At 37.8% G+C, this 12,535-nt stretch overlaps 1 protein-coding gene across 4 annotated transcripts in view; it reads right to left on the reverse strand.

Annotated features, from left to right (window-relative positions):
• LOC126469999 (CLIP-associating protein 1-A-like) overlaps positions 1–12,535 on the reverse strand; it is a 237,178-nt gene that overhangs the window by 156,001 nt on the left and 68,642 nt on the right. The window lies entirely within an intron of this gene.

A 12,535-nucleotide genomic window follows, 5' to 3' on the forward strand; every position in this document is an offset into this window, starting at 1 on the left:
TCAGTATAAAGCTATTATCTTAGTGACTGCTGGGTAAGAAGAATTTTTTTTTTATGTATAGCTGCATGCAGTTAAAAATAGTAAGAACTGTGGCTGTTGCACATGGAAGCTGATGGAACTGGCCAGCACCTGGAAATGGTTGGAAACTGCATTGGTCACAGTCTAAAAGCTTTTGGCTGCTGCCCTGAACTGCAGTAGCATTGAAGCATCAGCAAAGAAAGATGTGTTGCCTTTGGCATCTCTAGCAACACCTGGGATCTTTGATGTTGTAATGCCTTCCAATACACCTGACCTGATTGGTTCACACTCACCTAAGTGTGAATGGCAAATAGTGGCAAGGCTGCATATTCCTGAACAGAAGGCAAAAGTGGGTAGTAGCAATACGGTTGTCTCCTTATGCCTTTAAAAACAGATGTGAAGCCTCGCTCACTAGTGAGAGAACACTTGGGACCGAGTCTGCTCTCTCTGAAGATTCTAGACAGGTACAGAGGATGAATTTGCCAGGTATTGGGGACTCAAACATTAAGCAATACCCTAAGGATACAGTTATAGGAGTTTGAACCCACTAATGTCATTAAATGGGCAGACACAAGCACTTCAATTGAATTTCACATATTGTAAAACCAAGCAACAAAATAAAATGCGAAAATACTCACCACCCTTGCATAATGAAATTGCACAGAAACTGTAATAATATAAATCCATAGTTTACATTCTTTCATGCAGTCTGAATTTCATGAACTTAATGAGAATTAATATAATTACATAATACTGTACTGCGTTATGCAGCTGTAAGCAGCTTAAATTCCTGACCTGCCAGGAAAACCTACAATAAGTTCTTCCTGGAGCAGTCAACACACGTCAAAACAAGCAACATAACATTCTTATTGTTTAAGTATCAAATTTATGCTGCATAATTTTTAAGCTACTTTTTGTTTTTTTTAAGCCAAACTCATGTATTTCGTTTTTATCCAATAACTTGTCCCACTTCTGTAGCATTAATTTATTTTGACTGCTGTTTTCTGTGATACTCATGCAGCAAACATTTTCCCTTCCCTCACTAACCTGGCTTGTGTATTTGTTGCAGTATAAAGTCTTAAGTCATAAACCTAACATCAGTATGAGCCATGTGACAACTACTTAGCAGACAATGATGTCTACTGGACTTTTGCATACACTACGGTCTTACGTAATAATCATGCTCATGCATGTTTTCTAACGATATTCTCACACCTTCCATTTGGTCATTGCCTCAGTCACTTTCTTACTACTTGTAAATCTTCAAATAGTTTTCTCGCTAAATATGTTTGCCTGGATACATGTCCCATTCAATCCCATTTCAATTTCATTACTGTCATTATCACATCTTTCACTTCCGTCTGGCCTCTGATAAATTTTGTTTTTCTCTCTCTTCCAGTAGTCCCCGAAAAGCATATCTCCATTATTTGTCAAGCAACCCTCAATTTTTGAATTTTTTTCATTTAAAGTGCTTTTCTCTCTACTGAAGTCGCAACTGGTAATATTATATTATGAACTTTCAATATTGAATAAACCAGAAACTTTATTTTGAAAACTGTTTATTTACCAAAAGCACTCACGGCCAGTTCTACTCTTCTGCTTTATTTCTACTGCTGTCCGTTCAGTCACCATCTTTAAGTGCTCTAATTACAACTATTCATCAACTGGTTCTGTGACTCCACTGTTTGTGTGCACATTTTTCTTCTTGATTTGATGACTATATTTCATTATAGTCTTATAAAAACAGACCAATTAGACTGACTTTCGGACTTGTTCTATTCACTGATGAATCTTATATGCACTAGAGGCAAACAGCATAAAGTCATCAGTGGAAAAAAAAGGAGGAGGAGGAGGAGGAGGAGGTGGTGGTGGTGGTGGTTCATGGACCTTCCATTCACATGCAGTCCTTAACCTCAACTATATATATAACTAAAATAGTTAATATAGATAGTAGTTATTATCATAGAGGAAGGTGGAAGCAACTGCTGACAAATGAAAGTTGAGACAACAATGTGTAAATTACAGAATAAGGGACATGATGCTGAATCAGGCAGGATTCAAGTATCTACCGCAAAGCAGAACAAATTAAATGCACCCAACAAATATTTAACTGGTGATATAGACCAGCACCAGCACCAGCACCACCAAGAGTTAGGCCTTTTAGCCTATTTTGTCTCAGAATTGTTCATGCCACCACCATTGGGGACATTTAACGTTCCTCTTGCCAGTTGGGTTATACTGCATTGCAGCTTCAGTTAGCCTATCATTAAACATATGTTGGACATGGTCATTCCGTCTTCTTTCTTTCTTTTTTTCCCATGTGTTCAATGTTTAGTTCTTGTCTAATATCGGTATTTATTTTATGGTCCAACAATGAATATACCACTACAAAGTGAAGGACCTTCCTGTCTGATGATTTGTTTCAATGTAATTGATCATATGTTAGGATCCAACATTCACTACCATACAGCAGCAAAGGCAACACTATTACTTTGTATGGTTTAATTAGTGTTTCTTTCCGTATGTTATGTTGTAATGTAGATTGTATAGTTCCAAAGAATTGTCTGAATCTGGCCAATTTTAGCTCTGCATCATCTGTATACAACAACATTGTACAGATAAACATCAAGTGGTAATAAGTACAGCAATCAGTCGCAAATAATGTTTATTGCAAATCCAGATTTTGATCACTGTGTGGCCATCTTCCGTGTTTAAACACATACAAAAAACCCATTACAATAAGGTGACATGCATCCTTTAGTATATGTTCAGTTGTATAAGTTTTACTTGTAAGTTAATAATAAAATACATAACAGCAGATATCACTTAAAACATTACAACCATTTATACATAAACACAGTCCCAACTGGACTATCAATGTCAAAGACTGAGTTCACACTGAGGCTGCTGGCTTCCATGTATGTCATATCAGTTTACAGTGTCCTCTACATATATGATGGATTGCCAAAATATATTAACTAAAAAAGTCTCTAATGTTTTAAAGTTACACATACATGATAGTGACTGTGTGAGGTGACAAGTGGCATCAGTTACTGCTGTACATTTTTAGTTACATACAGTTTAAAAATACAGTAAGTCCTATCCAAAAGATCTATATTAATAAATTTATTTAAACAGTGTTAAATCCAAAGTGTTAATAATTTACCCCATATAATTACATCAACAACATTTATAACAACATAGTGAACAAATGGCAAAAAGAAAATAGTTTCAATGTAGTGGACAACAGTAATAATAAGTGTATTTGTTTACCATATTATGATAAAATTAGCAACAGGATAACCTTGTTTTTAGAAAAAGAAAAGTAAATGTGGAATTTTGTACCACAAGTAAACTGGGTAGTGTTTTAAAAACAGTATGGAAAAAAGAAATCTTTTTCATAGATCAGACACCTACAGAAGTGGATGTCACAACTGCGATGTTTGCTATGTGGGACAAAATGATAAGCGGCTTGAAGCCAGCTTTGGCAAACATGTCACATTTTTTTCAAAAGAGGTGGCAGAAAAATCTAATCTCTCCACAAGTTTGAAATTTTTAATATCAGGCACTATCTTGTGGGACACTGCTTAACCCTTTAACTGCTCTAGATGTGTTAACGCGCACACCTTTGTACCTGTCCCTGTGTGCTCTGAACGTGTTTACATGCGCCACCAGTCCTTCTACCTGGCACACGTCCAGAGCACACAGGGACAGGTACAAAGGCGCGCACGTTAAAAGGACCAGTGCAGTTAAATGGTTAATTAGCAGGGGGCCACAAAACGTTTCCATTTTTGGAAATTATTTAAAAATCATGGGATTCAGATACTATGAGAGACTTCCAACAGACACATTGATCTGGCAGTAACGAACTATTTATGATTAAACTAATCCTAGATTGCACATGAGTACATAGTTTTGGTGGCAAATATATTACCCACAATTATACATGGTGTACCTGGAAGTTTATTAGTTTTAACACCGAACTGCATAAATTATAATGTATTTTTATGTGAAAACTGTGTGAAAGGACATTATAAAACAGAAAAATGTTGGGTCCGTTTGAAATAAAGCTGCTAGTCCAATAGCTTATAACACCATTTTTGTCTAATCTAATTCCTGTAGCAAATACTAACAAAGAGATAGAGGGGCTGGCCAGTACTTACCTCAGCTCAGTACAGCCGATAGATACACATAAAACAGAACTGAAAATTTACATTCCTAGCTTTCGGAACTTTGTTCCTTCATCAGGGAGGAGAGGGGAAAAAAGGGAAAAAGGGAAAGTGGATTCAGTTACTCACAACCCAGGTTATGAAGCAACAGGGAAAGGTAAACAGGGAGGGTAGCAAGGATGGAGGCATGCCATGCCTCCATCCTTGCTACCCTCCCTGTTTACCTTTCCCTGTTGCTTCATAACCTGGGTTGTGAGTAACTGAATCCACTTTCCCTTTTTCCCTTTTTTCCCCTCTCCTCCCTGATGAAGGAACAAAGTTCCGAAAGCTAGGAATGTAAATTTTCAGTTCTGTTTTATGTGTATCTATCGGCTGTACTGAGCTGAGGTAAGTACTGGCCAGCCCCTCTATCTCTTTGTTAGTATTTGTTTCACATCTTATATGAGATTTTCCATTAATCATTTAGATCACCTAATTCCTGTAGCTGCACTTAAAATTTGACAAATAAATTTATTAGTGTGTGTCTTCTGGATAAGATTTGCTGTAATTTTAAACTATAAGTAATTGTAAAAATGTACAATGATAACTGATGCCACTGGTTAGTACACACTGTCACCACCATATATGTATACCTGCAAAACATTACACACTGTCAGTACAAAAAAAAAAAAAAAAAAAAAAAAAAAAAAAAAAAAAAAAAAAAAAAAAACACCCAAAGTTGCAAATTTCACATTTTTTATTCACTCAATGACTAGTTTAAGGCCGGGATCCATTTTCAAATCATCATAACATAGTCAAAAATGGTGTTTCCAAAAATGCAAAAACTTTGTAAAAATGTGCAAACACACTGCTCATTTGCATATTATTGACATAGTTTTGGCATTTTCGGAAGTACCATTTTTGACTATGTTACGATGATTTGAAAGTGAGTTCTGGCCAGAAACTAGTTATCGAGTTATTGAAAAAATTGAGATTTGCAACTTTGGCTGGTTTTTTGTTGCACCAATTAAGAGAAGTTGCTGGCCTACAATTATTACAGCATGCTGAAAGTTCGTAAATTGGACACTACTGTTAGTTACAACTGCCAGTTTGTTTTATGTATGTGCATGAGTTTTAAAAAAAAAAAAAACAAGAAATAAAATAACAAAACGTGTGATTGGAAAATAAAGTCCATATAGTTTAGCAATGCCATGTAGTGGGCGCTGTAAACTGGTACGAAATAAGAAGCAGCCAATGGTCTCAGTGTGAATTCAACCTTTGACATGGATGGACCAGTTGGGACTAACGTAATATTTTAACTTACATCTGCTAATACAAACTTTATTACTGACTCACACTTAACACTTATATAACTGTACACATAATAAGGTATGCACATTACCTTATTTTAACTTGTTCCTTATATGTTCTTTAGCATTGAAGATGGCCACACACTGACTAAAATCTGAATTTGCAATAAACATTATTTGCAACTGATTGCTGTACTTTTTACCAGCACTGCAGTCAGCAATCCATACAACAGCACTAAGTACCCGTGTCCTCTGGCTACCCACAACAGCATAATGGAAACATAGACCATGCATGTATTTGTTTGTACTTATTTAAAATGGTTCAGTTAGCTGAAAAACCTGTCAGGTGGGAAATATATGCCATGATTCCTTTCCTGCCTTTGAAAGACAGGTAAGTTGTCAAAATGAATTAGTTTATTAATAATGTTTATGGAGGAAACTTACAGAGTGATTGGCTTGTAAGAAAAGAGGATAAATCGTTCAAAGATGGCCATACTAATGGTCGGTCATGTTGAGGTGAAAAGTGGGTAACTATCTGTTGCTGCTGAAGACTTGGTACAGAATGTTGACGCATAAGTTCTAGAAAACAGAAAATTAATATTTTCATCCTTTTCTAATGAGCTTCCTCAAGTTTCAAAAAGAGATATTTACGAAATTCTTACAAAACACTTAAACTACTAGTTGTGTTCCTGCATAGATCCCGAAAATGCTGAGTGAGGTGTATAAATCCATTTGAGCAGCCTGTGCTTTAAATTTCCTTGTGCAAACTGTAACAATGATGGTGACTGTTTAGGATGAGTTGTCACTGAAGCGTTTGTGTGGTCTGCGGTTCTCACCCCTATTTCATAATAGGAGTAATCTGCTTCTATCAACAGCAGAATTCAAAAACATCAAATAATGTTAAGAGTGTCTTTGAGTGTGTTTTTCTCACTCAGTAACAACCAGAAATACTTACAGCGACAATAATATTTCAACATGCACTTAATTTTAATTGACTGGTGAGTTTGGCCGTGAGCTAAAGATGTCTGCCACTTACACCAAGAGCAGAATGGTATGTTGCATGGCCACTGCAGGATTAGTACAAGGGAGGGGGGAATATTTCATTGTTTGGCTCCAAGTGCTGACAACTCACAAGTGTGCACAACTAGCACTGATCAGCAGCTATCGTATAAATGCCAAACTGAAGGAACACGGATTCATGAACATGGATTATATAGACAGTCATCTTCAAATGTAATACATGATTGTAGCAAGTAATATGAAATCAAATTAAGGATGATACAATACAATGTAATGGGTAAAAGAAACATGACATTCCAAATGTTCAGTAAACATTTGCGATCGTGTCTCATATTGCAATTACTGTTATTAATTAAGGTAACATACTAATTTATGTAGGTTAGCAACTAACAGTAAGATTGGTAGGGGAAAGTTTGGTAAAGTGGCCAGAACAGGAAAAACAGGCCATTGGATATTTACGCTCTGAACACCACTGCCACCTGTCGAGAACTGGTCACATTAGTTCAAAAATACACTGCCATTGTTGTCAGTGAGATTGGCAGAGGAAGTTTGTTCCATTATTTCTCAGTAAAAACTTTTTCATTTATGAGTTGCCTGAGGTAACAATTCATTTTATCATTCTTACTACCTCACTTGTATGGAGAGTAATAATTTTTAACACTATAAATGTTTAAACAACACCTTTTTGCCTGCAAACATAGTTCCTTGTTATTTATTTCAGTTTGATAAGTTTTCTACCCCAATAGGAGTTGGTTACTCCCAACAAAACACACATAATACAAATGATAAAACCTGAATCCTTTTATATACAAAGCTCTCAGCCAACATGTCTGTTCTGTTGTATTTGGCCTAACACAAAGTGCGACTGAAGACAGTCTGCTGCACCCAACTGGTTTTCTTTCGTACACTAGGGCATGAAGATGCCTACAATATGCACCAAGAAATGAGAAAAACACCTTGGACTCTGTTGCGATGGCACTGTCCACGATACCTGTTTAGGTATGGAAAACTGGCCACGTGTAATACATCTAGTTCCAACATATTATTTTCTTTTTCACTTGAAAATATTTGGTGCGATACCTTATAATACATAGAGTCAAAATGGGTAGATGGTTAGCTATTAATAACTATGGTTTGGTGAAAATTGAAATTGTCTTTACGTGGCCATTTTACCCCCCTCCCCCATGCAGCCCAAGGTGTAGTCCTACGATGTCAATAATGGCTCTTAAGCAAAGCTATTTGACGCCTACTGATAGAGAGGATCTGATACTTTACCTGATAAGACATTTACAGGATAGGCAATTCTGCAAAAATACATCAACCAATGTTTCACATGTAGCGTTACTTCTGACACTATAAATGCTGAGTAACATCAAGACAAATGGCAACTATGGGAGCACTGTAGACTAAATCCACTCCACAGCTGGTTTGGCCAATGAGTGTGAGTGTACAATGTCAGTACTTGAGTCAAATGTATATTATAATGCGAGACCAAGAAACACACTCTAAAACAAAAACTACGCAGCATGAAGCAATTATCCAAATGGGACAGAAATCGTTAGGTGTGATGCACATGTACAGACACAAACAATTACAATTTCAGAAAAATTGGGAGAGTTATTCAAGATAAAGAGCTACACAAACTGAGCAAGTTGATAGCTTGTTGGTCCACTTTTGGCCCTTATGCAAGCTGTTATTCAGCTTGGCACTGATTGATAGAGTTGTTGGATGTCCTTCTGAGGAATATTGTGCCTAATTCTCTCCAATTGGCACATTAGATTGTCAAAACTACAAGATGGTTGAAGAGCACTGTCCATAATGCTCCCAATGTTCTGAACTGAGAAGAGATCCAGTGACCTTGCTAGCCAAGGTAGGGTTAGGTAAGCATGAAGAGAATCAGTATAGAAACTCTCATCAAGTGTGAGTGGGCATTATCTTGCTAAAATGTAAACCTGTCTTACCATGAAAGGCAAATAAACAGGGCATAGAATATAGTCAACGTACCACTGTGCTGTATGGGTGCCACGGATGACAACCGAAGGGGACCTGCTATGAAGAGAAATTGTACTCCAGGCCATCACTCCTGGTTGTCAGACTGCATAGTGGGTGACAGGTTAGTTTCCTACCACTTTCAGGGGTGTCTCCAAGACATGTCTTTGATGATCATCGGGGCTAATTCGAGGTAGGACTCATCACTGAAGACAATTCTACTCCAGTCACTGAAATTCCAGGTTGAAGATGTGTCTGGAGATGTCCCAGACAGCAGTGGGATATCTATCCGACTGCACATGGCCTGTCAACCACATTTTGTTGTCCTTCATACAAGCCATTTTGGGGTTACATTTCGGAGAGATAATGCCTGCCTGCAAACAGTGAGAGTTTCTATGGCTCATCTTCATGTTTAACACACCCTTCCTTGGTCAGCAAGCCCGCCGGATCTCTCCCAACTGAGAATCCTTGGAGCATTGTAGGCAGGACCCTCCAACCAGCTCAAGACTTTAGCAATCTAACGTGTCAATTGCAATGTATATGGTCCAGTCACATTAATGTGAGCACCGACTGAGTTCTACATCACAATGCCATAAACACTAACACACAACTGGTGACAGCACTGGAAGTGGACGGTACATAAAGTGTGTCTGGGGATGCAAAAAACAGCTCACTTTTTCTTGTAATGTGAAAACTGAGTGCTTTATTTGATGTGCGAAAGGGCATGATCATTGGCTTTCATGCTAGGGATGGAAGCATTTCCGAAATTGCACTGGATGGACCAAAGGAGTCATTATTGGTTATAAGGGTACATGCTTACTGTGGGTCATTTGCTTGTGATCGGTGATGGAACTAGAAATTCTGCATTATACTTTTGCTGGCCTAGTATATCTCAATAAAACTCAATAGTAAGTACACAAAATCCTTCCCCCTTAAACTGGTGCACAGTGGCAGAACTGGTACAAGTAGCAAAGGATTGTGAGTACCCTTAATATTGCCTCAAGGTGACAGTTGGGGAATTCCGGTACTCAGGAACAATGGATATTGGGGCCAAACGTTTGGTGGCAATGGGTGGCAAGAGCTGATGCAACAACTGTTGGGGGAAATGATTGACCTCCACTGGTTCATCACTTATCACTGCTGGTTGTGACCTCAACTAGGTGGATCTACAGCACAGGCACTGAGATAGTACGTATGACGAGCTAATGGATTAGTTGAGATACCTTGGCCAGGTTGGTATTGCATGTAACTAGAATGTGGTAGTATAGACTTAGGCCAGCTGTAGTGCTGCTCTACTGTAGCTACTCGTTTGGGCCTGACATGGTCGTATCAGGGGTATGTAATCCCTTACTTGTCATAGCTCCAACTGATTTTAGTGTCGCACAAGTCGCTCCTGTCAGGCCACCACCTTGAACATAGGAGACCCTTATAGCCAATAATGACTCCTTTGGTCCATTCAGTGTATAGCCAAATGTGCAAACCAAGTGCAGTGAGGTAGTACAGTCATATAAGTATGGATATTAGCTCTATGTTTGCTGACTAAGGCGTCTGACAGCTGTGCCAGGGTAAAATCTCAGCTGTGTGGTGAGGTGTAATGATGAGAAGCAGGTAAGCGTGTCATAGCTTCCTTGGAGGCTACTGTCGTTGTCATCAATTTATTAGTGTGGGCTGTAAATATTCAGACCAGTCACTCCTCCCTAGAGATAGACACTGATTGAAAAGTGATGATCTGAGGTGTATTGCTGTTACTTTAACAAAAGGGCATAATTTAACAGATGAACTGCAGGTCATTATCTGATACTACGCTGTGCGTCATCCTCTCAACAGTGAACACGGTTGGCAATGCCCCAATTGTAACTACGGCTTCCTTTGATTACATTCCAGGCAATGTATGGAAAATTAAAGAGCATGTCCCCAACAAATAATCACAAAACCAATTTGTACCTGCTCTCATGAATGATTTGGAGTAGAACTGGTGGGAGGAAATTGCCTTGCTGGTGCTGACCAGTTTTTTGTGCATAGTTTGCAGGGCCAGACTGTATGTTCAATATCAACATCAATGTCTGGACAACATCAATCATGCTTTTCCAATGACTTCATCCTATATATCCCATGGTGCACCTCATCTAGTATTTGGAGTTTGGTTTGAACCACAACCCAGAATGAGGGTTGTTTGTAATCCAGTGAGGGAAACAAAGTAGTCTGTTGTACAAGATTCGTAACTTTACAAAGGTGCTTCACTCAACTACGGTACACATCATTAGCTACTTTTCTTAGAAGTAGGTCCTGATCTGTCAAATTTGGCACTTGTTGGGCTATTATCAGAAATTTTTCTAGTGGGTCTCAGATGTTTTCGTTAAACTGAAAACAAAGTCATAATCAGGACTAGTGGAAAATGTGATAAGTTGTCAGTATTGGCATATAGAAAAGTACGCCTGTAGTGGGCCTCACAGTAGTAACTGCTTAAACCAAGACCACCAATTAAGTTATTGTGCTGGTATGTCTGCATCTGGGCCTTACAGCAAAATAAATGTAATAAGGAGTAATTTGGTCCAGTAAAAAAGAAGCATTAAGTTTTTTTTACATGAGAGCAGTCTTCAAACACTTCTGTAATTTTGAAAAAGCTGCCAGGTGATTAGTATACTACATAAATTTAAGCCAATAGGAAGAGTACAAAATATGTGTGGCCCATGGAATGAATTTGCCGTAATTGTTTATTTTACCCAATACCAACCGGAGCTCTTCAAAATTTGAAGGAGTAGAGAGATCATTAACTTAATCAACAAGGGCTGATATAGGTCAGAGACCGTCTCTGCTTAGTATGTAGCCATAATGGACACATTAGAAAAAAGTTACACTCTCTCTCTCTTTTTGCATCTGAATTTAATCTCTGTAAGTTCACAAAATAGTTGTAAATTTTTGAGATGTTGCTTGCAAATAGCCCCTGTGTGGATGATGTAGTCAACATAATTTGCGGCTTGTGGCACCAACATATCATATCATAGCTGCTGCAAGTATCTCTGGAATATCACGGTAGCATTTTCAGATGCAAATGGAAACCTATTTAAGTGTATATTCAACATGGTCAAATCAATCCGAACACTTAATGATTCCACATAACTGTTTTTAGTAGAGGTTTTGCAGGAAAAAGGTTACTTAGAGAGCTCAAACCAAGAACTGCTGATAAATCAACAAATGAAACAGCTTGTTCCTTCATGGAAATTCCACATTCAATTGTATAGTTAGGTACAAACTGTGACTTGGTCAACGTTGAATTTCGTCTAGCTGTAGAGAAAATATTAAATGAAGTGCCTTGTGAACATTAAAATGTCACATATCACCATGTGAGATTTAACGTGACAGAATGAAAAGTTCCTAGGAGAGGATTTTGTGATGTCATTTTGGCCTGTACAGGAAAATTTGTGCTACGGCACTGGTAGGTGTGTGGAATCAGTGCATATAAGAAGGTGATCCTTTGTGTACTTGCATACAAATTGCATAGAAGAAGATTCCAGCAGGAACACATTCAGACACTTCTTCATTCCATGCCACAACATGCAGTGCACGCAGTTTCTGCAGCAAACTAGGATCTAAAACTCGAGAGATCATGAACAGTTACTTAATCCCAATCATTTTTCTATTTTCATAGCCATAATTTTTGGTAAACTAATTCCAGTATAATCATCCTTCACAGTGTTGGAATTTTCAGAAACATTATTATATATGTTAATTACACTAAGTTTGATTTGTCTTTGAAGGTGGTTCAGTACTGTTCTGTCTAAAATTCATTTGTACTCTACAATGTTTGCAACATTTCACTAAAATGAAGACTGACACAACATTCCAATGCTGAAATGGTTCACAGCTACAAAAAATGGCTGGGCCCATTCCTTTCCCGCTCAATCAAAATACATAATTCAGAAAACATCAATTAGTAATAGTAAAGAAGTATATATACTTTCTCTGATAAAGTTGTCAACAGATGTAATAAGCCACAAAGTTTTAAGTCCACAACACTAAAAGTTCTAATTCAGCTATAAGAATGTTTTT

This window comes from Schistocerca serialis, chromosome 3 (assembly GCF_023864345.2).
Source record: "Schistocerca serialis cubense isolate TAMUIC-IGC-003099 chromosome 3, iqSchSeri2.2, whole genome shotgun sequence".
NCBI classification, from domain to species: domain Eukaryota; kingdom Metazoa; phylum Arthropoda; class Insecta; order Orthoptera; family Acrididae; genus Schistocerca; species Schistocerca serialis.